Raw genomic sequence first — 27,351 nt, forward strand, 5'->3', positions numbered from 1 at the left:
GATTAAACGAACTTAACAATGGGTTCTAGAGAGCTGCTTGCTGATGAACCATGAAGTGTATAGAAAATGACTTATGATTGTGTCATTGTATTGATCCAGTCTAATAGAGTATTGAAAGATGTAAAATCCACTCACTCCACTCCTGAATGGGGTGCTGCAGATATATTGGGCCAGATTCATTAAGGAAAGTAAGGAAAAAAAACTAGTAAGTTTTCTCCTGGACAAAACCATGTTACAATGCAAGGGGTGCATTTTAGTTTATTATTTTGCACAATTAAATACTGGCTATTTTTTCATCAAGCAAACAACTACTTGATAGCTTTATGTTTACACTGAAATTTAAAGTTAATCTAGAACATGCCCTATCCTAACTATAAATCTGTCCCCGCATTTTAAATTTAGCTCCCCTCCAAAGCAACATGGTTTTGCCAAGGTGCAAAGTTACTAATTTATTTGCTTTCCTTTCCTTATTGAATCTGGCCTACTGTGTTCACTTTTCTTACTTTCACTCTTGTTAGAGCAGTGCCTCCACCAAAGTCTTCTAGGCTGCATGCTGTGGGGATGTATGTAGCTTGGCTTACCCAGGGATGACTTGGGGACCCCCTTGATCTACATAGACCTCTCAAGGATAACACAACACGGCATGTACATAAAACTCACCTTGTAATGTTTATTAAACATCAATAAAATTGCACCGACATACATTTCCTCACTTGTCTCGAAATATCTCCCTACTCAACACCTCCGTTCTGCACAAGATCTACGTCTCTCCTCCACTCTCATCACATCCTCCCATTCTCTGTAACGGGATTTTTTCCGGGCTGCACCCACTTTGTGGAATTCCCTCCCATGCACAATAAGACTTTCCTCTAGTCTTCAAACCTTCAAGCGTTCTATGAAAACCCACCTCTTCAGACAATGTTATGATATTTCTCAACCACCACCTTAATTTCCCTAAATTACCCTATTACCATCCTCTACACCAGGGGTTGGCAACCTTTTTCTATCGGAGTGCCGGCTAAAATCTAGTCAAGCCCAGGTGTGCCAGTTGTGTGTATATATATATATATATATATATATATATACACACACACATACACACATACAGAGCTGCCTAGAGAAATTCATGGCCCCAGTACAGCAACTCCATGGGTCCTCCCTTATAGTTAAGCATAGTTAAAAAAATGTTGTGCCGCCGCCGACATTTTTTCCCCATGCGAGTGGTCGTACAATTGGGGGTGTGGCAGTGCATCATTGGGGGCATGTCTAGCAGGTGAAAAGCACCAGGCCACCCTCTTACAGAAAAATGCATTACTCACACATGCCCCCTTGCTCAGCAGCTTTGCTCACATATGTCCCCTCTGCCCACATGCTTTAATCACACTTGCCCCCCCTCTGCCCAGCACCTTTAGTGACACATGCCCCTCTCCATCACATCTTCTTCTTACCTTATTCTCCACTGCACAGCATGGGAAGATATCCAGCAGCCCACCGAGTACCATGTGACCACTGCAGTCACATGAACTGGTGTCTGAAGGTACCTGAGCTGAAGGGGATTTAGCCACTACCGATCCCCCTGCACTCAATAAAAATTTTTTTAAAAAAGTACTTTTAAAATATTATTATTTTTTTCAAAATTAGGCCTCCAGAGGGGGCTCGGGGCACCAAGCAGGCCCAGGCAATTTGTAGCCGCCCCTCCCCTCTCGGCGGCTATATATATATAATTATTTCTCATTTTATGAGGCTAATATCATATTAACAGTAAGGGACCAGCAAAAAAAAAAAATGTTATGCCGCACAGTAGTGCCCCAGTTCACATCATACCTCATAATTGTGCCCCCAATTCATACTTTTCCACAGTTGCCCCCATAAATACATAGTATGCCACAGTTGCCCCAGAAACACATAGTATGCCACAGTTGCCCCCAGAAACACATAATATGCCACAGTTGCCAACAGAAACACATAATATGCCACAGTTTCCCCCAGAAACACATAATATGCCACAGTTGCCCCCAGAAACACATAAAAATCCACAGTTGCCCCCAGAAACACATAATATGCCACAGTTGCCCCCAGAGACACATAAAATGCCACAGTTGCCCCCAGAAACACATAGTATGCCACAGTTGCCCCCAGAAACACATAATATGCCACAGTTGCCCCCAAAAACACATAGTATGCCACAGTTGCCCCCAGAAACACATAATATGCCACAGTTGCCCCCAGAAACACATAATATGCCACAGTTGCCCCAGAAACACATAGTATGCCACAGTTGCCCCCAATACATTATATGCCACAGTAATGTCCCCAATATCTTTTATGCCCCATTGACTCTTATGGCCTCAGAATTGCATAAATATTTTTTTTAGGACACTAATAAATTAATAAAAAATTATATAATTTGCCCCCAGAAACACATAATATGCCACAGTTTCCCCCAGAAACACATAATATGCCACAGTTGCCCCCAGAAACACATACAAATCCACAGTTGCCCCCAGAAACACATAATATGCCACAGTTGCCCCCAGAGACACATAAAATGCCACAGTTGCCCCCAGAAACACATAGTATGCCACAGTTGCCCCCAGAAACACATAATATGCCACAGTTGCCCCAGAAACACATAGTATGCCACAGTTGCCCCCAATACATTATATGCCACAGTAATGTCCCCAATATCTTTTATGCCCCATTGACTCTTATGGCCTCAGAATTGCATAAATATTTTTTTTAGGACACTAATAAATTAATAAAAAATTATATAATTTTATACTTACCTCTCCTAGCAGTGATCCGGTCCGCAAAGGTGCTTGGGAGGAACTGCGCAGCCGGCACTGAACTGCTGCGCAAGGGCAGCAGTTCAGCTCTTCTCCGGCTGTCATTTTTAAACAATGACAGCCGGAGAAGTGCTGAGCTGTTGCGCTTGCGCAGCAGTTCAGTGTCGGGGAAGGAATGACAGCCGGAGAAGAGCTGAACTGCTGCGCTTGTCGCTGTCATTTAGAACAGTCAGACAGCCAGCGTGCCAGGACTCAGGGGGCTGCGTGCCGGGGGTTGCCGACCCCTGCTCTACACTGTTAACGCAAGACAACAACCCTCTGACCAACATTGCAACACACACAGCCCACTCAATACTTTTACCTTTGCGTTCTAGCTGGTCCATTGTGCAATATGATGTAGCACATGCCCTTGTGTCTCTAACTCCCATTGTCCTATAGATTGTAAGCTTGTGAACAGGGTTCTCTTACCTCTCTGCCTGTATGTATTACCCAGTATTGTCTTATCAATGTTTGTTCCCAATTGTAAAGCGCTACGGAATTTGCTGGTGCTATATAAATAAATGTTGATGATGATGATTAAAAGGGATGGTTGATTAGAAAATGGATTTCAGTTAGCAGCATAAACTGCTGGGAGATACAAACAGATCATTAATCTTGGCACAGTTATTTTGTTGTAGCAGATGGGCTGCTCCAGACTCCAAGATAATTGTCTCTGCTCAGTTAACATATTGCATGATTATATCTAAAAGCTAGTCTACTTCTGAATTAAGGACAAACCGAAAAATTGTCCCTCTTCCAGACAGTGCTGCCAAGAAGAATTCAGGGCCCTGGTACAACAACTTCATGGGGCCCCCATTATAGTTGAGCATGGTAAAAAAAATTGCGCAGTGCAAATCTGGAAGTGTGTGTGTTCATATGTTTGTGGGTATGGCTATGCATCATTGGGGCGTAGCTATCAGGTGCAAAGTGCTAGGCCACCCTCTTACAGAAAAAAACCTGCATTGTTGTGCACTCCTGACTTTCAGGACATCTAGCACCATGGTGTAGTATATCAAGAATGCAGTGTGCACAAAAAGAGTTAAGAATCTTGGCCTGCCCCTTACATTGGCCAGAACAGTCACCAAAAATTGGGATTGTCCCACTAGAATCACAACATTTCACAGACTCTCCTGCTCTCTTCTACCTGTTCTTGTCACTGTCACCCGCCTGTGGCTGCTGGTTTCTTTAGTCCTGGAATGTTGGGGGCCATATTTGGAAAAAAAATTGGGTACATTTAGAAAATTCCAACCAGCCCCAGCGTTAAATCAATAGCACCCACATGTAATAATTAGGCCTTCTCCAGCTCCAACATTAAAATAATAGTAATAAATAAACCTATTTCCCTCCCTGCAAACAGTAGCAGCAATAAATTAATAGTATTTACATTTCATAAATATACCTATTTCCCGCAACCATCACTTCCATTAAATAATTCATAGTCACATTTAATAAAGAGACCTCACTCTCCCAAGCTCACCCCCACATTCAATAGCCCCCAAACCACCCCATCTTAAATTAATAGTCCCACTATTAAATTGCCCCACCATCACCCCACAAACAAAATTGCATCCATTAATTAGCCACCACCTAGCTCACACACACACACTATATTGCCACAAGCCCAGTGTACCATCACACACACAGTACTGTGCCCCTTCATTTTCACCACGCTGTGCTTCCTTATGATCACACTGCGCCCTCCATGCTGCTTTGCCTCCCTTTACCTGGCCCCCCTTCTTCCCACTGTTCCATGCTGCCCCCCCTTCATCACTCTGTGCCATACTGCTCCCCCCTCCCCCGCTCCTTCATCACTGTGCCATGCTACTCCCCCCTCTTCATCAGTGTGTCATGCTGCCCCCCTCTCCTTCACTATGCCATGCTGACCTCCCCTCTCCACTGTGCCATGCTGCCCCCCTCTCCACTGTGCAACCCTGCTCCCCCTTGGGCATCACTGTGCCATGCTGCCCCCCTCTCCATCACTGTGCATGCTGCCCCCCTCCTCTCCATCACTGTGCCATGTTGCCCCCCCTCTTCATCACTGTGTCATGCCCCTTCATCTTCACCATGCTGTGCCTCCTTATGATCACACTGCGCCCTCCATGCTGCTTTACCCCCTTTATCTGGCAGCCTTAATCACACTGTTCCATGCTGCCCACCGTTCATCTCTCTGAGCAATACTGCTTCCCCCACTCCTTCATCACTGTGTCATGCTGCTCCCACCCTCTCCATCACTGTGCCATGCTGCTTCCCCCGCCTCCATCTCTGTGCCATGCTGCTTCCCCCTCTCCATCGCTGTGCCATGCTGCTCCCCCCTCTTCATCACTGTGCCATGCTGCCCCCCTCTCCATCACTCTAGTCATACAATTGTCCATATGAGAGTGGTTCTATTAAATCCTAAGAGTTTGCCACTTTATTTTAAATCCTCTTAATGATATTAGCCATAATAAGAGATTTATCATTTTATTATATTTATGTTTTAAGAAATAAGTTATTCTTATATTCCTCATAATTTGACAAATTATATTGCTGTCATTTCTCATATTGTTATTATGTTTCTATTTCATTTGCATTAATACCCACAGATATGAGACAGGAAGAGAAAAAGATCTTCAAGATGGATCAAGACCTTTCTGGTTATTCAGGTAAGTGTATTCATTTCTAACTTCATTCTTTCCCATTACTTTGTTCACTAATATACATGTGAGTCCATAATTTAATCATATAGCATTTATCAATATTTGTTAATAATTTCTTCTCACAATAGTCAATAGTGCTATGATTATATAGATATTATACATATTACCTAAGAGATCCCATCTCAGATTCATATGGTTCATCAAAGTTAACTCATGTATCAGAAAGAAACAGCCATATCGTATAAAAGAGCTATATATTTATGTAGGTTGTTATTCCTGGGTAATGTTCATAAAAAGCTAGCATTGCTGGCAGGCCCGGACTGGCCATCTGGCACTTCCTGGCAAATGCCAGAAGGGCCGATGGCTGGATGGGCCGGCCCGACTCCTCCCGTCTTCTTGGTGGCTGGTTCCTCCCCAGGAACCAGCCACCTCTGCTGCGCTCCTCAACTCCCTCCCCCGTTATGCTGTGCAGTTACACTGGGGAGTTTCCTGGTTTGTTTTTTTTGTTTTTTTACTGAAATGGGGGGGTCGCAGGGGTGCCGCGATTTTCGCAGGGGAAGGGGGGTCGCAGGGGTGCCTCGATTTTCGGGGGGGGGGGGGGGTCGTGTGGGTGCCCTCATTCTCGTGCGGGGGGGTAAAGAGTGTGGAAGAGCCATGGGGTGCTGGGAAAGGGGGTGAGATAGCCAGGGGGTGCTGGGAGAGGGGGTGAGAGAGCCAAAGGGGAAGGGGGTGCTGGGAGAGGGGGTGAGAGATGAAGGGGGTGCTGGGAAAGGGGGTGAGAGAGCCAAAGGGGAAGGGGGTACTAGGAGAGGGGTGAGAGAGCCAAAGGGGAAGGGGGTGCTGGGAGAGGGAGTGAGAGAGCCAAAGGGGAAGGGGGTACTAGGAGAGGGGGTGAGAGAGCCCAAGAAGAAGGGGGTGCTGGGAGAGAGGGTGAGAGAGCCAAAGGGGAAGGGGGTGCTGGGAGAGGTGGTGAGAGAGACAAAGGTGAAGGGGGTGCTGGGAGAGGGGGTGAGAGAGCCAAAGGGGAAGGGGGTGCTGGGAGAGGGGGTGAGAGAGCCGAAGTGGGTGCTGGGAAAGGCAGTGAGAGAGCCAAAGTGGAAGGGGGTGCTGGGAGAGGGGGTGAGAGAGCCAAAGGGGAAAGGGGCGCTGGGAGAGGGGGTGAGAGAGCCAAAGGGGAAGGGGGTGCTGGGAGAGGGGATGAGAGAGCCAAAGGGGGTGCTGGGAAAGGGGGTGAGAGATCCAAAGTGGAAGGGGTAGCTGGGAGAGGGGGTGAGAGAGCCAAAGGGGAAAGGGGGGCTGAGAGAGGTGGTGAGAGAGCCAAAGGGGAAGGGGGCGCTGGGAGAGGGGGTAAGAGAGCCAAAGGGGAAGGGGGTGCTGGGAGAGGGGGTGAGAGAGCCAAAGGGGAAGGGGTGCTGGGAGAGGGGGTGAGAGCCAGGGAGTGCTGGGAAAGGGGGTGAGAGAGCCAAAGTGGAAGGGGGTGCTGGGAGAGGGGTTGAGAGAGCCAAAGGGGAAAGGGGGGCTGGGAAAGGGGGTGAGAGAGCCAAAGGGGAAGGGGGCGCTGGGAGAGGGGGTGAGAGAGCCAGGGGGAAGGGGGCGCTGAGAGAGGGGGTGAGAGAGCCAGGGTGGTAGGGGGTGTAGGAAGAGGAGTGAGAGAGCCGGGGGGTAGAGGGTGCAGGAAGACGTGTGAGAGAGCCAGGGGAGAAGGTGGTACAGGAAGATGTTTGAGAGCCAGCGGAGAAGGTGGTGCAGGGGGTTAAGTGAGAGGGACAAAGGAGAAGATGGTGCAGGGGCATAGGTAAAAGAAAGTGTAAAGAGTGAGACATCTTAAGAATTCGAATGTCAGGGATGCAGCTATCATAAAACACAAGTAGTAATGAAGAATGTAAATGCACAGAGGGGACAATTGTTAAAAAAAATATAAAATCAAGCCTTCATACTCCATTCACTTATATTTTCTATACCCCCACTCCTAAATTTCTGCTTCGACCACTGCCCTCTATTCCTGCTCCCGACTGCCTGTGTGAGCTGACAGCTGCTGATCCCTCCTCGCCCAGCGCGCCCAGTAGGAGAACAGAACACAGGATGCCATAATCAGGTAAGTTCATATATTTTCTCGTGTGCAATATGTTTTTAACCATCCTTTCTTGAACTGGGGACACTACAGCGTATCCAATAATGTTTAACACTATGTATTGCTCATTATTGCGCTGTAATGTTTTTTGCATATTTATCTGTACAGAGATTTTTAATTAAGAGGAAAAAACATTGCTTGTCATAAATTTTATCTGTAATTGTGTCAATATATCTATTTTTGTTTGCATTGTAAATGATGTATTAAGCTGCTCTTGGGACTCACACTCAGTATCTGATATGCTGTACCAATTTTTATTTGTGAATGAGTTTTTGTCTGAGCTTTACTAATGATTTGGGGGCACTATTATGGCATAATGTTATTTGGGGTCACTATTGTGACATAATATGATTTGTGGGCACTACTGTATGGTATATGTTTTGGGGGCACTACTATGCCATAATATGATTTGTGGGCACTTCTGCATGACCAAATATGAATTGAGGGTAATACTATGTGGCATAATATGACCTTGGGGCACTACGATGTGGCATAATATGAACTGGGCACACTACGGTGTGGCATCATATGAGCTTCTGCCAAAGGCAAGTCTTTCATTGTTGAATATGATGGGAGCCCAAAGAAGTTGCTGTATCGGGGCCCAAAATTCCTCGTCAGCCCTGCCTGTGAGTCAAGGGGGTGGACGTCTCCAGGTAAGTAATCTAAATGTTTCCTATCTAATCAAACTGATGGATCACATCCAATTATTTCTCACCCACCTCCTCTATCCACCTTAATTTATATACTGTGTTATTTAAAATGAATAGAAAAGACGCATATCTAATTACTGTAGTAAAACAAAAATATTTTTCTCTGACATTTTGCTGTAGATGGAAATACTTTTAATGCGGCCGTGTGGGTTCAACTGATCCTTCAATAGTTATGTTTTTTTAGATATATGATAGTTTTACATCATGTGGAATGATTCATGAAAATTCTGCCATTACTATTTAATTGAGGGAAAAGGGTACCTGTTACCTATATGTGTGTGTAAGTACTCTGTTCGTTGTTGCTATTTTGTGGGAGATTTGAAAAAAGCAAAACATTGTTTCCTACAGTGGCGTCTGTATAATTGGTGGTATTGCTGTAGTGTGGGGTGGCGTCCTGGGGGCAATGTTGCAGTGTGTTTGGTGCTTAGTATTGCTAATAAGTAGGAGAAGGTATTGCTATAATGTGGGGGGTGACGCTTTACGCTGTAATGTGGGGGGTGATGCCGGTTGCTGTAATGTGGGGGGTCATGCTGGACGCTGTAATGTGGGGGGTGACGCTGGACGCTGTAATGTGGGGGGTGATGCTGGATGCTGTAATGTGGGGGGTGATGCTGGACGCTGTAATGTGGGGGGTGATGCCGGTTGCTGTAATGTGGGGGGTGATGCCGGTTGCTGTAATGTGGGGGGTGATGCCGGTTGCTGTAATGTGGGGGTGATTGATGTAGTATGAGTGTGTGTGGGGGGGTTATTTATTGCTGTAATTTGGGTACTAATAATGTATTGTCATGGTATTTATTGATGTAATTGGGGTGCTAATAATGTAATGTTGAGGGTCATTAGGAGAAATAAATACCCCCCCCACACACACACTCATACTACATCATGTTGTACTGCGCCAGCATCAGTGTGCAACAATATAGTGCATGGAGCCCACAACACGTGGGCCTGTGTGCTTTAAATGCCAGGGCTGATTTTTAGTCCCAGTCCGGCCCTGATTGCTGGTGTTCTCATTTTAATCAGGGGGTATCAGGGACCCTAAAAAAAAAAAGATCTATTTGCTCTCCTTTCGTAGGAGTTCATTGGTGATATCGGCTCCTCTAACATCCACCTTAACCTACTCTAATCCAAAAACTCTTAAGTCTTTTGAGTTACCTCCATATTCCTGCAGAAAATGACGTGCCACAGATGTCAGTGATTTAAATTTTTCTCTGTCTCTCTGGGCAATACTTATTGTTCCAGCATGTTCTAAAATGCACTGTTTCAGGGATCTGCTAGTCATTCTCACAAATATCTTATTACAGGGACATCTCAAGGCATATACTACCCCCTTGGTATTGAAATTCATGAATTGATTGATGGTATGTTTGTGTCCATATCAGAGACATAACTAGGCGGGTGCAGGTGGTGCCGTCGCCCAGGGCACAAGCTCCAGGGGGGCGCAGTCAGACCCGTAAGTAGGCGGATGCGGGTGGCACAGAAGTTGCCCCCTAACTTGCCTCTGTGACAGCAGGCTACAGATTGCCAGGAAGCCCATGCTCTATAAAGGCTGACATCGGAGACTCAGGTTCCGCACATGGGCACTAAGTCTGTGAGCCTCTCTCTCTCCTACCCTCCCCTGGAAAAGTCTCGAGAGAGAGAGAGAGAGAGAGAAGGAGAGTGCGAGAGGGAGAGCGGGGGAGAGAGAGCGGGGGAGAGAGAGCGAGAGTGTGTGTGTGTGTGTCTAAGCCCCCCCTGTGAGTGTGTGTGTCAGCCTCTGCCCCCCTTTCTCTGTGTGTGTGTGTGTGTGTGTGTGTGTGTCAGCCTCTGCCCCCTCACTCTGTGTGTGTGTGTGTGTGTGTGTGTGTGTGTGTGTGTGTGTGTGTGTGTGTGTCAGCCTCTACCCTCTTCCACTGTGTGTGTTTCAACTAAGGGTGTGCACCGGGCACTTTTAGTGTTTTGGGTTATGATTAGCTTGAGGTTTTGGGTTCTGATTTGTTTTGCCAAAACACCTGACGAAAGGTTTTGGTTCTGATTTATAGTTTTGGGTTCTGATTTATTATTAAAAAAGCATAAAAAGTGCTAAAATCTAGTTTTTTGTTGGTTTTTCACTCCTACGCTATTATTAACCTCAATAACATTCAATAACAATAATTTCCACTAATTTCCAGTGTATTTGGAACACCTCACACCTCACAATATTATTTTTAGTCCAAATCGTTGGACCGAGGTAGCTTTCTGGACTGTGTAGTGGCCCCGGTACCCAATTTGGTAGCGCGGCAACAATAAAAAAAACCTTAACTGGTCAGAATTTCACTCTACAGATGGCTGATCCTACATCCTCTGCAGCATATACAGGGTGTAGTTCTAACGCGTCAAAACCTCTTGTTTTTGACGATGACAGGTCATTTTAATTAATTTTGGATTTGGCCCCAACATTGAATGTAGTTTAATATCTGATACGCATCTATCTGGACTGCGTAGTGTAGAGGCCCCGCCACCCAATTTGATACCGGGGCCACAATATAAAACCCTCAACTGGTCTGAATACCACTGCACAGATGGCACACACCGGATGTACGTCTAACACCAACATAGCAGTTAAGGCCGCAGTTATATTTTTTTGGAAATACAGAAAGAAAGAAAGAAAGAAAGAAAGTAGTAATAGAAATGCCAGTTCCTCTTGTTTTGAAATACAGAAAGAAAGTAGTAATAGAAATGGCAGTTCCTCTTTTTGGGAACTACTAATATAATTAAAGTATTAAATAGAAGTGGCAGTTCCTCTTTTTGGAAACTACTACTAATAGAATTAAAGTATTAAATAGAAGGGGCAGTTCCTCTTTTTGGGAACTACATATAGAATTAAAGTATTAAATAGAAGTGGCAGTTCCTCTTTTTGGGAACTATTAATAGAATTAAAGTATTAAATAGAAGTGGCAGTTCCTCTTTTTGGGAACTACTAATAGAATTAAAGTATTAAATAGAAGTGGCAGTTCCTCTTTTTGGGAACTACTAATAGAATTAAAGTATTAAATAGAAGTGGCAGTTCCTCTTTTTGGGAACTACTAATAGAATTAAAGTATTAAATAGAAGTGGCAGTTCCTCTTTTTGGGAACTACTAATAGAATTAAAGTATTAAATAGAAGGGGCAGTTCCTCTTTTTGGGAACAACATATAGAATTAAAGTATTAAATAGAAGGGGCAGTTCCTCTTTTTGGGAACTACTAATAGAATTACAGTATTAAATAGAAGTGGCAGTTCCTCTTTTTGGGAGCTACTAATAGAATTAAAGTATTAAATAGAAGTGGTAGTTCCTCTTTTTGGGAACTACTAATAGAATTAAAGTATTAAATAGAAGTGGCAGTTCCTCTTTTTGGGAACTACTAATAGAATTAAAGTATTAAATAGAAGTGGCAGTTCCTCTTTTTGGGAACTACATATAGAATTAAAGTATTAAATAGAAGTGGCAGTTCCTCTTTTTGGGAACTACTAATAGAATTAAAGTATAAAATAGAAGTGGCAGTTCTTCTTTTTGGGAACTACTAATAGAATTAAAGTATTAAATAGAAGTGGCAGTTCCTCTTTTTGGGAACTACTGATAGAGTTAAAGTATTAAATAGAAGGGGCAGTTCCTCTTTTTGGGAACAACATATAGAATTAAAGTATTAAATAGAAGGGGCAGTTCCTCTTTTTGGGAACTACTAATAGAATTAAAGTATTAAATAGAAGTGGCAGTTCCTCTTTTTGGGAACTACTAATAGAATTAAAGTATTAAATAGAAGTGGCAGTTCCTCTTTTTGGGAACTACTAATAGAATTAAAGTATTAAATAGAAGTGGCAGTTCCTCTTTTTGGGAACTACTAATAGAATTAAAGTATTAAATAGAAGTGGCAGTTCCTCTTTTTGGGAACTACTAATAGAATTAAAGTATTAAATTGAAGGTGCAGTTCCTCTTTTTGGGAACTACATATAGAATTAAAGTATTAAATAGAAGGGGCAGTTCCTCTTTTTGGGAACTACATATAGATTTAAAGTATTAAATAGAAGGGGCAGTTCCTCTTTTTGGGAACTACTAATATAATTAAAGTATTAAATAGAAGTGGCAGTTCCTCTTTTTGGGAACTACTAATAGAATTAAATAGAATTGGCAGTTCCTCTTTTTGGGAACTACTAATAGAATTAAAGTATTAAATAGAAGTGGCAGTTCCTCTTTTTGGGAACTACATATAGAATTAAAGTATTAAATAGTAGTGGCAGTTCCTCTTTTTGGGAACTACTAATAGAATTAAAGTATTAAATTGAAGGTGCAGTTCCTCTTTTTGGGAACTACATATAGAATTAAAGTATTAAATAGAAGTGGCAGTTCCTCTTTTTGGGAACTACTAATAGAATTAAAGTATTAAATAGAAGTGGCAGTTCCTCTTTTTGGGAACTACATATAGAATTAAAGTATTAAATAGAAGTGGCAGTTCCTCTTTTTGGGAACTACTAATAGAATTAAAGTATAAAATAGAAGTGGCAGTTCCTCTTTTTGGGAACTACTAATAGAATTAAAGTATTAAATAGAAGTGGCAGTTCCTCTTTTTGGGAACTACTAATAGAATTAAAGTATTAAATTGAAGGTGCAGTTCCTCTTTTTGGGAACTACATATAGAATTAAAGTATTAAATAGAAGGGGCAGTTCCTCTTTTTGGGAACTACATATAGAATTAAAGTATTAAATAGAAGGGGCAGTTCCTCTTTTTGGGAACTACTAATAGAATTAAAGTATTAAATAGAAGTGGCAGTTCCTCTTTTTGGGAACTACTAATAGAATTAAATAGAATTGGCAGTTCCTCTTTTTGGGAACTACTAATAGAATTAAAGTATTAAATAGAAGTGGCAGTTCCTCTTTTTGGGAACTACATATAGAATTAAAGTATTAAATAGTAGTGGCAGTTCCTCTTTTTGGGAACTACTAATAGAATTAAAGTATTAAATTGAAGGTGCAGTTCCTCTTTTTGGGAACTACATATAGAATTAAAGTATTAAATAGAAGTGGCAGTTCCTCTTTTTGGGAACTACTAATAGAATTAAAGTATTAAATAGAAGTGGCAGTTCCTCTTTTTGGGAACTACTAATAGAATTAAAGTATTAAATAGAAGTGGCAGTTCCTCTTTTTGGGAACTACTAATAGAATTAAAGTATTAAATAGAAATGGCAGTTCCTCTTTTTGGGAACTACTAATAGAATTAAAGTATTAAATAGAAATGGCAGTTCCTCTTTTTGGGAACTACTAATAGAATTAAAGTATTAAATAGAAGTGGCAGTTCCTCTTTTTGGGAACTACTAATAGAATTAAAGTATTAAATAGAAGTGGCAGTTCCTCTTTTTGGGAACTACTAATAGAATTAAGTATTAAATATAAGTGGCAGTTCCTCTTTTTGGGAACTACATATAGAATTAAACTGGCTCTACTGAGGCAAGATGACATCCTCATCCTCATCCTCTGATTCCTGGCCCCCTTCAGTGTGTACTTCCTCATCCTCACACATTATCAATTTGTCCCCACTGGACTCCACAACCACAGGTCCTTCTGTATTATCTTGGGGGCACTGCTGTGCTTGATTGAGGACTTGATAATTCATTTTTATGAACATCATTTTTTCAACGTTCTGAGGAAGCAACCTCCTTCACCGCTCACTGACCAGGTTCCCCGTTGCACTAAAAACTTTTTCGGAGTAAACACTGGTTGGGGGACAACTCAGGTAAAATAGAGCCAGTTTGTACAGGGGCTTCCAAACTGCCTTTTTTCCCTGCCAGTAACAATATGGACTGTCTGACATGTCTATTTTGATGGTGTCAGCAAAGTAATCCTCCACAATTTTTTCAATTGTGACAGCATCAAATGCAGCGAGAGTAGACATGTCTGCAATGGTTGGCAGGTCCTTCAGTCCGGACCAGATGTTCTCAGCATCCCCGCCAGGGGGTCTTTGAGGAAAACTGAGCCACAGGTGCGTAAGAAACTGATGGAGAAGCTGGTGGCATGTCACGGTCCTCTTCAGAGGACAATTTCCTGACCAGCAGATCTTTGCACCGCTGTAGACTTGTGTCCGCCGGAAACAGAGATACAACATACGCTTTAAACCGAGGATCGAGCACGGTGGCCAGAATGTATTCCTCTGACTTTAAAAGAGTGACCACCCTCGCATCCTGGCAAAGCGTACGAAGGGCTTCATCCACAAGAGCTACATGCTTGGTGGAATCGCAATGGTTTACCAGCTCCTCCCTCACTTTCTCCAGCTGCTTCTGCAACAGCCTGATCAGGGGAATCACCTGACTCAAGCTGGCAGTGTCGGAACTGACTTCTCGTGTGGCAAGTTCAAACGGCTGCAGAACCTTGCACAACACGGAAATCAGTCTCCAGTGCACTTGACTCAGGCGCATCCCCACTCCTTTTCCTATGTCGTAGGTGGCTATATAGGCTTGAATGGCCTTTTGCTGCTCCTCCATCCTCTGCAGCATATAGAGGGTGGAGTTCCAGCGCATCACAACCTCTTGTTTGAGGTGATGGCAGGGCAGGTTCAGACTTTTTTGATGTATCTAGAGTCTGCGGTAGGCAAGGGCAGAATGCCTAAAGTGTCCAGCAATTTTGCGGGCAACCCCAAGCATCTCCTGCACACCCCTGTCACTCTTCAGGTAATGCTGCACCACCAAATTAACGGTGTGGGCAAAACATGGGACGTGCTGGAATTTGCCCATATGTAATGCCCGCACAATGTTACTGGCGTTGTCTGACACCACAAATCCCCAGAAGAGTCTAAGTGGGGTAAGCCACTGTGAGATGATTTCCCTCAGTTTCTCTAAGAGGTTGTCAGCGTTGTGCCTCTTATTAAAAGCTGTGATATACAATGTTGCCTGCCTTGGCACGAGCAGCCATTGTGGAGATGCTGCTACTGATGCAGCTGCTGCTGTTGCTGCGGAAGGCGATGCATCTACCCAGTGGGCTGTCACAGTCATGTAGTCCTTCGTTTGCCCTGAACAACTTGTCCACATGTCCGTGGTTAAGTGGACAGTGGGTACAACCGCATTTTTAAGAGCACTGAGGACACTTGTTCGTACTTCTCTGTACATCTTTGGTATCGCCTGCCTAGTGTAGTGGAATCTCGTCGGGATTTGGTACCAGGGACACAATACCTCCATCAACCGTCTAAATCCAACTCCACTGATGGTGGACACCGGACGCACGTCTAACACCAACATTGCTGTTATTGACGCAGTTATCCGCTTTGCCATAGGATGACTAGTGTCGTACTTGGTGCTCATGGCAAACTATTGTTGGACAGTCAACTGTTTGGTGAAAGACGTAGCGTTCTTGCGACTTCCCCTCTGGGAAGATGACCGACTACCAGCAGCAACAGCAGCAGCGGCAGTAGTAGGCGTACCGCTGCAGGATTCCTCAGATGAATCCCGTATTGAAGAGGACTCAGTCTGGCTGGTGACTTGGCCTGCAGGACTAAATCTGATGGAGATCGTGGAGGAAGTTGACGAGGAGGGTGTTGGTGGTGTGTATCCAACAGGACCAAGGGATTTAGCTTTCCCTGGACTGATGACGGTCCTATCCTTGGGTGAAGCTGAACCACTAGTGCTGAACACGGGCCACGCCTAAGCCGTTCCTTACCACTCTGTGTCGTAAAGGGCATATTGGCAAGTTTACGTTTCTTCTCAGATGTTTTCAATTTTCTTTTTTTACTAATTGTAGTGAACTTTTGCTTTTTGGATTTTACATGCCCTCTACAAGGAGATTGGGCATCGGCCTTGGCAGACGACGTTGATGGCATTTCATCGTCTATGTCATGACTAGTGGCAGCAGCTTCAGCATTAGGAGGAAGTGGGTCTTGGTCTTTCCCTACTTTATCCCCCAAATTTTGGTACTCCATTATATGCAGCACACGTTGTATTACAGTATTAATTTTTAAATACTGCAAGAAAAGTGAACAATTTTTAATAGATTGCAGTATTAATGTTAATGGACTGCAATAATTTTTTTTAGACTTTTTAGAATATTTCTTTATTTTTTTTTAAAAGGATTTTTGTCGAATTATAATTTTTTTGGAAGATTTTTTAATACTTTTAAAATAAAGATGCACTTAGCAAAACAAAGCACAGGACAAAAGCACCGCTGGACTCAGCAAGGACAGAGCACTAGACTGATGCACCACTGGACTCAGCAAGGACACAGCACTGGACTGATGCACCACTGGACTCAGCAAGGACACAGCACTGGACTGATGCACCACTGGACTCAGCAAGGACACAGCACTGGACTGATGCACCACTGGACTCAGCAAGGACACAGCACTGGACTGATGCACCACTGGACTCAGCAAGGACTTTTTTGATTATTTTTTTATATTAATTTAAAAGGATTTTTGTAGAATTTTTCTTTTTTTTTTTTTTTATGGAAGTATTTTTAATACTTTTGAAAGAAATATGCACTTTGCAGAACAAAGCACAGGACAAAATGCACCGCTGGACTCAGGAAGGACAGAGCACTGGACTGATGCACCACTGGACTCAGCAAGGACAGAGCACTGGACTGATGCACCACTGGACTCAGCAAGGACACAGCACTGGACTGATGCACCACTGGACTCAGCAAGGACAGAGCACTGGACTGATGCACCACTGGACTTAGCAGGACAGAGCACAGCACAGCACGAGAAATAGCAGGACAGAGGACCACCTAACACACCCTCCCTCTTCCCTGATCAATACCGAGTGAAGATGGCGACGGCAAGCGGGGAATTTAAAGGTTCTGAGTATCGCGAGATCCGACAGCGGGATTATGACTCAGAGCCTCGTTTTAAGTTTCGGAATCAGCGGGAATACCCGGAGAGTGCTCGGATCTGACTCGGATCCGCAATGTTCGGGGGGGCTCGGATTCCAGGAATCCTTAGTGTCAACCTCTTCCCCCTTCCCTCTGTGTGTGTTTGTCAGCCTTGTCCCTCTCCCTCTCCCTTTGTGTGTGTGTGTCAGCCTTGTCCCCCCTCCGTGTGTGTGTGTGTATGTCAGTCTCTGCTCTCTCCCTTTGTGTGTGTGTGTGCAGGGCCGTAACGAGGGTGATGCTGCTGGTCCGACCACCCAGGGCGCAAGGCCAAGGGGGTGCCATGGCTGCCCACTCATTGTCCCTGTCACATCCACATAAAATTTATAAAATGCTGCTACAGAGCAGCACCCTCCACTACACAGAGATTGCAACTAAGAAGAAAAGCGCCAATGCTTTACGCCGCTGTCAAAGAAGAGGAGCAAGCAAGAAGGGAAGCTGAGAAGAGACCCAAGGTAAGCGCGGAAGCGAAGGGGAGTGGAGGAGAGGGGGAGAGGGGGAGGTGTAGCGCCTGCGGGGAACAGGACAGACGCAACCCTAAAAGAACTTACCTTGTAAACGATGGTCACCTCCAATCCGCCTCCGATATCCCAGCTGTGATTTGATCCCAACAGATCCGCAGCCGCAACCCTTGTCGCCTCCAACCACGTCCCTCTAAGAAAGAGACAGAGATTACGGCCGTGCCTACCAGGTAAGGGCTGTCCGAGAATACAGCAAAGAATGAGGACACGGTCAGTCCAAGTTCACTTGCCGCCTCCTCACTTTGCTCTTGCCAAGGCACGGGGGACTACAGGCACTTGAGACCAGGACTGGTCCCGCCTCAAGTACCTGGCACACCTGCCGGTAAGGGCCGAACTGAAAGTGGAATCGAGCGTGATACTCACCGGGACACTCCCACTTACAATCCTGTTCTCCTGCGCCTTCCCGACACCTGCGGATGACAAGAACACACAGCCTCCCTCTGCGCTAACGATGAGACTAAAGGTGTGCACCCGCAAAACTAAGCTGACTGCAACAGCTACCCGACCCTAACAACGCTCTAATGGTCGGCAACGCAACTAAGTCAAACAACTATGACTAACTAGGTGTGGTGCACTAACGGAACTGCTCACTAACCACTACGGGGAACACCAGCCGGTGTTCACGGACTAAACCGGAGGGCGGTTCCTAACCCCCTCACCCAGGCCGTACCAAGAAGCTGCCTTCTCGCTATGGGGTCACCCACGGATCCTAAGGACTGGCTGCACGAGGCCCGACTGAGGCTCACTGGAACAGCACGCTAACCCGCATACAGACTGCCGCCCGGAACAGCCGATCAAAACTGAACCGCCCGACTGCCTGCACCCAGGTGTCGAACACGTGTCCCACTCCGGAACCGCCAGGTAACCTGCACGGAACTGAGGACTAGGACTCTCAACCTGAACCACGGGACGCCCCCTGGAACTGCGTTGAGCTGTGCTGTACTGCCACTGACTCACTCAGTCACCTTCTCTGGAAACCAGTGCGACCCCAGGGACCTAAGGGACGGGAAAGCTACGTGTGTTCTTCCCTGACTATGTGTACGCTGGTAACTACACTTGTCCCCCACAGCACGGGTTAGCACAGGAAAACACAGGAACAAGAGCCTACCTTTAATGGGGGCCTGACGTCTTGCCCCTGGACACAATTATGTAGCACACCCCAAAATACCGTAATACAAACAATACTCGACGCACAGACAAAATAAATGCAGTATACAGTACTTTACATGCTACTCACCCGAGCACATCGCTACTAGCCAACCAGCCGGTTGCTACAGCACCACAGGAGCCTCCGCTCTACTGTATATCCTAACTCCGTGTGCTCACCTCACACAGGACCGCGCCTACACTCACGAGGCTCTCACGCCTCTATCACACCACCACCAGGGCCGTCTGCCCTACACACCATGGGCTCTGCCCAGCTACACACAGAGCATTGTGCTCTGATTATGGGCCTCAGCCCCCTCTCTAACTCAGGGCTCTGAGCCCCCTAACTAGGGCCTTGTGCCCTGCTACCTAGGGGTACTAGCCCCTGCCTACTCAGGCCTTGTGGCCTCCCTAGCTCACTGCTAAGGGCCTTATGCCCTCTATAGCCTATGGGCTATCAGCCCCTACTCAGGCCCTCTGGCCTTCCTATGGCCTCTAGACCGCTAACTACCTAAGGGCCTTGTGCCCTTTTATACCTGGGGGCTCTGAGCCTCCTCTATCTAACTAACAGGGCCTTGTGCCCTTTATAGCAATGTTGTGGCCTACTGGCCCACTAACTCATAGGGGCCTCGTGCCCAGGTCCCTGGGCCTTGTGCCCCTAATTTACTGTCCCCACGGGCCTTGTGCCCGACCGTGGGCACGGGCCTAGTGCCCGAATTTACTGTTGAGGCTACTTACCTGCTCCGCGCAGGATACTCAACTTGCCACGCCGTCTTCTGCCTTCTTTCTACGGGTCTTCCAGACCCTCCAGCCGGCGGCGCCTCTTCTCCTCTTCGGCACTGGGTCTGCTGCTGCTGCTGAGGCGGGGGCGCTCTCAGCCCTTACAAGGGATCCCCGCCGATGACCTCTGCTCCGCTGGCTTCTTTCCTTCTCCAACTCCGGACGTCCCACAACGTCCTTCTCCCTCTGCCGCCGACTTTCTTCTGGCAAAATGGCGCCACCCGGCGACTTATATAGTCGCCGGCGTGACGTCATCAGCCGGCGCGAGCGCTGATCGGCTCGCGTTGGCGCCAATCTTTTGAATGGCCACGATTGACTCACGTATCTGGCCGCTGATTGGCCAGTGGGGAAAGATGAGCCCTGATTGGCTCATCCTTCCTCCGCTGCCAGTACCTGCAAAGAAGAAGCCACGATACTCACCGCTGGATCGATGGACGGGTGAGTAACCTTCTTTCTTCACCCGCTTGCAGGGCTCAGCCACCAGGGGACTCTTCAGCCCCTCCAGGGGCGCAGCACAGCCGGACATCTTCGCCCTCTTCACGGGCACCAGGCACATCTTCAGCCCCTCCAGGGGCATAGCGATGGTGGGGGCACTCTTCTCCGGGGACATCCTTACAGAGGAGAAGGGGAATGGAGGAGGAGAAGGGGAATGGAGGATGAGAAGTGGAGAAAATTTTAAAAAAAAGTAATAAATGGAAGATTTTTTTTTCAAATGTCACTCCCCAAAAGAAGGGAGTTCCATCTCCCTTGATATATTAAAAAGTTATAACAAACAATTAGGGGTGCCAAAGAAAGAAAAAATCTAATTCAAAAACAAAAATCCAGCTTACAATGGATATGGCAGCATAAAACTCCAAACTCCTAGTTTACAGAAAACTTTATGATATTTATTAAGAACAAATTTAATATAACAGCACAACAAAAAAGAATAGCTACAATTCCACACAGTACAAAAAAATGTAGAAATACCTATAAAAATGCCTATATAGGGGGCGTGACCTGTCAGCCATATCTGACGGCCGCGCAGATCTGGAGCTCCATGGAACCCTATCTAATTGGGCACTTTGTGACGCTTCCCACCAGCCACAATCCCACCTACCCGGCTCCCGCTACTTACCGGAGTTACCCGCTTTGCTCCAGTCCACTCCCGAGACGCCCGCCGTGTTCCCAGGTCATCCAGCACTTTTGAGGCCTAAACCGCGCTGAAAAGCCGGGGCCTCGATTTTCGCCATTTTGTCGCGGGAGCGTTTCCTCCTCGGAACCCTTGGACTGGATTGCTGTGTCAGCCTCTTTCTTCCTTGGATCCAAGATCGCCTCTGAAGCGCCCGGCAGGGCTGTGCAGCCTGGACGCCCATATTCCTATATACCTATAAGTCTCTCCAGTGTCTGCATAATACCAGAGAAACAATAGCACCAATCTACAGCTCATCCTCCCAATTGGTAGCCCCTGCTTTAACCATAGTTCAACTTATCAACACACATTGTGTGCTACCAGTACTATATGGTGACTTCTCTTACTAAGAGGGGCCTTGGCTTTCAAATTCCTCACAATGTGGGAGCTCCCACTTTTTCCTTCAATTCTTTCGCCCTACGAACTGCGGATGACTGGGTTCTAATTATGCCTTTCTACTCCCCTGGGTCCTGAACCATATGTAGTGAAGCAACCAAACCTCCTACCCCACTTCTTCCTCAACTGGTTTCCCTCCCATTCTACCACGATGCCCAGAGGAAGTAAAAAACCGCCAGGAGGTGATCTCCTTCCCTATCTCTCCAAACAAAAAACACTGAGGATTGTTCTCCTATGACTCGCCAAGATTTCCTATCCCTCCTCAAAGAACTGAAGGATGTCAAAGCATCGGTCGAAGCCCTCTAGTCACTAAAAGCAGACATTGCTGGCATAGGTGATAGAACAGATCATCTTGAACACAGAGTGGAAGAAGTGGTAACTTATCAACAATCACATAAAAACGGATCTCCACCAAATCCGCCAAGACATTGTCCAACTCCAAGAAGGGCAGGAGGACCAAGACAATCGAGCATGATGCAACAATCTGAGAATCCGCGGAATCCCGGAACAGGTTGAACCCGCTCACTTGGATCTTTATCTCAAGAAACTTTTCACCCAGCTCTCACCTTCGATTCCTGAGAAGCTCCTTCTCCTAGATAGAGCCCATCGGGTGCTGAGACTCCGCTCCCAAGATCCGTCCCTACCCAGGGACGTCATCCTTAGAATGCACTACTTTACGGCGAAAGAAGACGTCATGAGAGAAGTCCGCCACCTTCAATCTATCACCTTTGACAACGCTAACCTTCAAATCTTCCAGGACCTTTCCCCACTTACCCTAGCCAAAAGAAGAGACTTTAAGCCTTTCACCACACTTCTCCACCAACGACAAATAAAATATTGCTGGGGATTCCCCTTTCGCATCCTGATATGGCATCAGGGCTCAATGCTTATGGCCAGAACTCTCTCTGAAGCCCAATCCCTGTTTCCGAAACTTGGAATCACTACTGGTCTTCCAGCCCCGTCCGAGTCATCCTCTCTTCCTCAGAGAACAGCAAGACCTTTGTCACGTTGTCAGGCCAGAATAGAGAGGAACGCTAACCGGTATTAGCGCTACTGAGTTAATAGGTGCGGAGTCTAACGTACTCATGGTTTTCACCAGGGACCCCCGTAAGGAGGTTTGGACTTCACTGCACAGAGTACGCAGGTCGCGGTCCTATTAGTCAGTTGCCGGTGTATTGAAAGAAGGGTGATGCCAATCGGTATGCGTGGTACAAAGGGAGAATCCAGGAGAATCTTCAAAGAAGCCAAGGTCGCAGGAACATAGTGGGGCACACAGAAAGGAGGATGGTCAGCAAGCCGGGTCAAAACAGGAAGGCAGAATCCGAGGAATGGTCGAGGAAGCCGGGTCACAACAAGAGAGCAAAACACTTGGGAGCTAGAGGCAGTAACCTGTTACTCTAGCACCCTAATGGCACCAGAGCCAGGTTTAAATAGAGGCAGGTAGGCAGGGATTGGAGGAGCAGATTCAGGCAATGGGACGGACCTGCGCGCATGCGCCCGACAGGACTGGAGGGCGCGGCTCTCCTGTTACACGGCAACAGTCCGGGCTGAGCAGAGGATACAGGCGTCCGTCCCCGCTGAGTGGAAGAACTGCGGGGACGGAGCCTGACTGTACCCCCTCCCTCTCTCTCCCCAAAAGAAGGGTTGGTCTTCTTCAGAAATCTTGCAAGGAGACGGGGGGCATGAAGATCAGCTTCAGGAACCCAGGATCTCTCCTCGGGACCGTAACCCTTCCAGTGAACCAAGTACTGAAGATTGCCACGAATGGAACGGACCCTCAAAATTCGTTCTACTTCATACTCCTCCCCCAGGGAGGTCTTGATGGGTGGAGATGCAACTGGTTCTTTGAAGAATTCATTGAGGACCAGGGGTTTCAGCAGGGAGATGTGGAAAGTGTTGTGGATCCTGAGGGAAGGAGGTAAAGCGAGTTTGTAGGAGACTGGATTGATAATCTGGGATATGGCAAATGATCCAATGAAACGAGGAGCTAATTTCATTGAGGGGACATGGAGTCTGAGATTCCGAGTGGCTAGCCACACCCGATCTCCTACCTTTAGTACAGGAGGGTTTCTTCGGTGGCGATCAGCAGCCAACTTGTACCGTTGCATAGACATAGTGAGTCTTGCTTGGGTCCTGGACCAAATTTGCGACATGTTATGGATGAAGGAATCAACAGCAGGCACAGTGGATGCTGGAACTTCAGATAAGAGGGGAGGTGTAGGATGTTTCCCATAAACAACGAGGAAAGGAGAGTATCCCGAGGAGGAATGTGAAAGGTTGTTATGAGCAAACTCAGCCCAGTATAGGAGATCACTCCAGGGAGCTTGATGTTCCGAAGAGAAGCAACTTAGAAAACACTCCAGGGAGTAAATGTATCAAGCTGAGAGTTTTCCGGCGGGTTTGAAAAGTGGAGATGTTGCCTATAGCAACCAATCAGATTGTAGCTGTCTTTTTGTAGAATGTACTAAATAAATGATAGCTAGAATCTGATTGGTTTTTCAAACCCGCCAGAAAACTCTCAGCTTGATACATTTACCCCCCAGGTCTTGATTTACTCGTTCCGTTTGTCCATTCGTCTGAGGGTGATAACCCAAAGAAAATTTAAGTTTGACCCCGAGTTTGGTACAGAAAGCCCTCCAGAACTTAGCCACAAATTGTGCTCCACGATCGGAGATGATCTCTTGAGGACATCCATGGAGACAGAAGACATTTTTCAGAAACAGATTAGCAAATTCAGACGCTGAGGGAAGGCCTTTACAAGGAATGTAGTGGGACATTTTGGAGAAACGATCTACCACTACCCAGATGATATTGTAGTTGTGGCTTAGAGGAAGATCAGTGATAAAATCCATTGTGATGCTGACCCAGGGGGAATCAGGAATGGGAAGCGGGAGAAGAAGACCAGGTGGACTCTGTCTAGGAGTCTTGTTGCAAGCACATATGCAGCAGGCAGACACAAATTTGTGTATATCCGGGCCCAGGGAGGGCCACCAGTAGTATCTAGAAAGGAATTCTTTAGTCTTCTTGTAGCCGGCATGACCTGCGAACTTAGATTCAGCAACTGGGGGCAGAGATGTGGATCCACAAAGGAATGTCCAGGAGGCGGAGAGACCGTGGTGGAATTTGTCAATGCTACTACCTGAACGGGATTGAGAATGGTCTTGTTGTCTGGAGAAACCAGGGAGTCAGCATTGATAAAAGATCTCGATAATGCGTCGGCTTTGCATTTCTCAGAGCCAGGACGAAAGGTAAGAATGAGTTGGAACCAAGAAAAGAAAAGGGACCAGCGGGCCTGGCGTGGATTAAAACACTGTGCCTCCTGAAGGTAAGTAAGGATTTTGTGGTCGGTCATTACGGTCACGGGATGTAACGCCCCTTCAAGGAAATAACGCCATTCTTCTAAGGCCATATTCACTGCTAGGAACTCCTTATCTCCAATACCGTAGTTCAACTCGCAGACGGAAATTTTTTTGGAGAGAAATCCACATGTGTCCAAGGAACCAGATGATGATTTTTGGGACAGAACGGCCCCTATTCCTACTGAGGAGTCATCAACTTCGAGAAAGGATGGTCTCTCATGATCTGGTTGTTTAAGAATGGGAGCGGAGATGAACGCCTTCTTGAGAGTTTTGAAGGCCGTGACTGCCTCTAGGGGCCATGGTTTACAGCAGGCTCCCTTGCGAGTTAAGGCCGTAATGGGACTGATGATGGACGAGAAGTCTCTAATAAACTGACGATAATAGATGGAAAACCCGATAAAGCGTTGAGTGGGTTTCAGACCAGAGGGAAGTGGCCAGTTGAGGATTGCTTCGACTTTCTTTGGATCCATCTGGATGCCAGTACCAGATACCAAATAACCAAGGAATGGAACCTGGAGACATTCAAAGAGGCATTTGTCCAGTTTGCAGAACAAGGAGTGCTGACGGAGACGAGAGAGAACAGTCTTGACATGGAGATGATGGGAGTGTAGATCAGAAGAGAATATCAGGATGTCGTCCAAGTAAAGAATCACTAATTGGTATAAAAGATCCCTGAAGATCTCGTTGATGAAATCTTGAAAGACGGCGGGAGCATTACAGAGCCCGAACGGCATCACCAGGTACTCATAGTGCCCATCACGAGTGTTGAATGCCGTCTTCCACTCATCACCCTTACGATTATGTATCAAGTTATAAGCTCCTCTGAGATCAAGTTTGGTGCAGATCTTAGCACCCCGGATACGGTCGAACAGTTCCGTAATAAGGGGAAGCGTGTAGCGGTTCTTGATAGTGATTGCATTCAAGCCACGATAATCAATGCAGGGTCTTAAGGAACCGTCCTTTTTTCACAAAAAAGAATCCAGCCCCTGCGGAAGAGTGAGATTTCCTGATAAAGCCTCGCTGGAGATTGTCAGAGACGTATTGTGTCATGGCCTCAGTCTCTGGTAGAGATAATGGATAAACCGTACCTTTGGGAATAGTTTTATCAGGCATAAGTTCGATGGGACAATCCCATGCACGATGAGGAGGTAAGGTCTCCGCAGCAGATTTGCTAAATACATCAAGAAATTCTAGATATGACTCCGGGAGCTTACATTGGGAAACCAAAGAAAGACAAGGCAAGTGGATGGGTGGGTGTACCTTAGAGAGGCAATTGTTGAAGCAAGAAGCACCCCAAGAAGATACCTGAGCATGAAGCCAGTCGAACTGTGGAGAATGAGTCCTGAGCCAGGGTAAACCCAGAATTATGGAGTTGACGGATTGAGGAATGACCAAGAACTTGATCCACTCTTGATGAAGGACCCCTACCTGCAACCGGACTGGTCTAGTGATACAGGTGATGGAACCGTTGACGACTCTGTTACCATCCACTGCGGTAAGAACCAATGGCTGCGGCAACGGATGAAGAGGTATACAGAGCTTCGACACCAGAGTGACAGAAATGAAGTTCCCTGCAATCCAGAATCCACAAAGGTGGAGCACTCCAGAGAGGTATCCAAGGTCTTGAGGGTCACTGGCATCAGGAAGTTGGTATCTTTGAGGGAATAGGGAGAATGGAGACTGGATCCTAGGACAACCTCCCTACTATTGCATAGGAGGTAGAGTTTCCCTGCCTTTTAAGACAAGTCGATAATAGATGACCGGCCTCTCCACAATAAAGACAGAGGCGATTCTTAATCCGGCGTTCTCTTTCATCCCGAGATAGGCGAGAACGGCCAATCTGCATGGGTTCTTCAATCGGGGGAGCCGGAGACTGGAAACGAGGAGCTAACCGAGTGAAGCAGCGATTTTGGTCTCTCCTGGGAACGTTCTTGTTGACGAATGCCCACTTTGACGTTAAGTGAGACCAGCTCATCCAGTTTAGTAGGAAGATCCTGGGAAGCAAGAGCATCCTTGATTGGATCAGACAACCCCTGCCAAAAAGTAGCTGTCATGGCTTCATCGTTCCACCCCAGCTCGGAGGCAAAGGTGCGGAATTGTACAGCATACTGACCCACCGAGAGGGACCCTTGACAACGGGCAAGGAGACTGGAAGCGGCAGAGGACACTTGGCCGGGCTCATCGAACACGTTCGGGAAATTTTCAATGAAAATAGTGGCGTTGTACAGAGATACATCATTCCGGTCCCATAACGGGGAAGCTCAGGCCAGAGCCTGTCCAGTGAGAAGGGATATAAAATAAGCTACCTTGGCTCTCTCAGAAGAGAAATTCTCCGGTGCAAGCTCAAATTGGATATAGCACTGATTGAGAAAGCGTCGACACCGCTTAGGGTTACCATCATACTTCTCAGGAGTGGGTATACGTAGATACCTGGGCATAGGGGTGTTCGCACTAGAAGGAGGTTTTGGCCGGAGAAGTCGGGGTGGATTCAAGGCATCCAGGCCAGGGCCCTATTAAGAACATCTTGGGCCACCGGGCACAGCAGTGCACCGGGGCCCCTATATATACAGAAAAAAAAATGATTATATATATAGGCCCTGCAGCCCAGAGGGGCCCGACGGAGGCAGGAAAAAAAAAAAAAACTGAAAAAAAAGAAGAAAATACTTACCTTGCAGTCAGCTGGCGATCCGGCTCCCTCCATGGTCTCCTCCTCTGTCGCGATCCGCAATGGATGTCGGGCGGGCGTGATGACGTCACGCCCGACATGCACTGCGAGCGTGACGAAGGAGGAGACCAAGAGGGAGCTGGATCACCAGTTGACAGCACGGTAAGTA

The sequence above is a fragment of the Mixophyes fleayi genome, chromosome 4 (genome assembly GCF_038048845.1).
Source record: "Mixophyes fleayi isolate aMixFle1 chromosome 4, aMixFle1.hap1, whole genome shotgun sequence".
NCBI lineage: Eukaryota > Metazoa > Chordata > Amphibia > Anura > Limnodynastidae > Mixophyes > Mixophyes fleayi.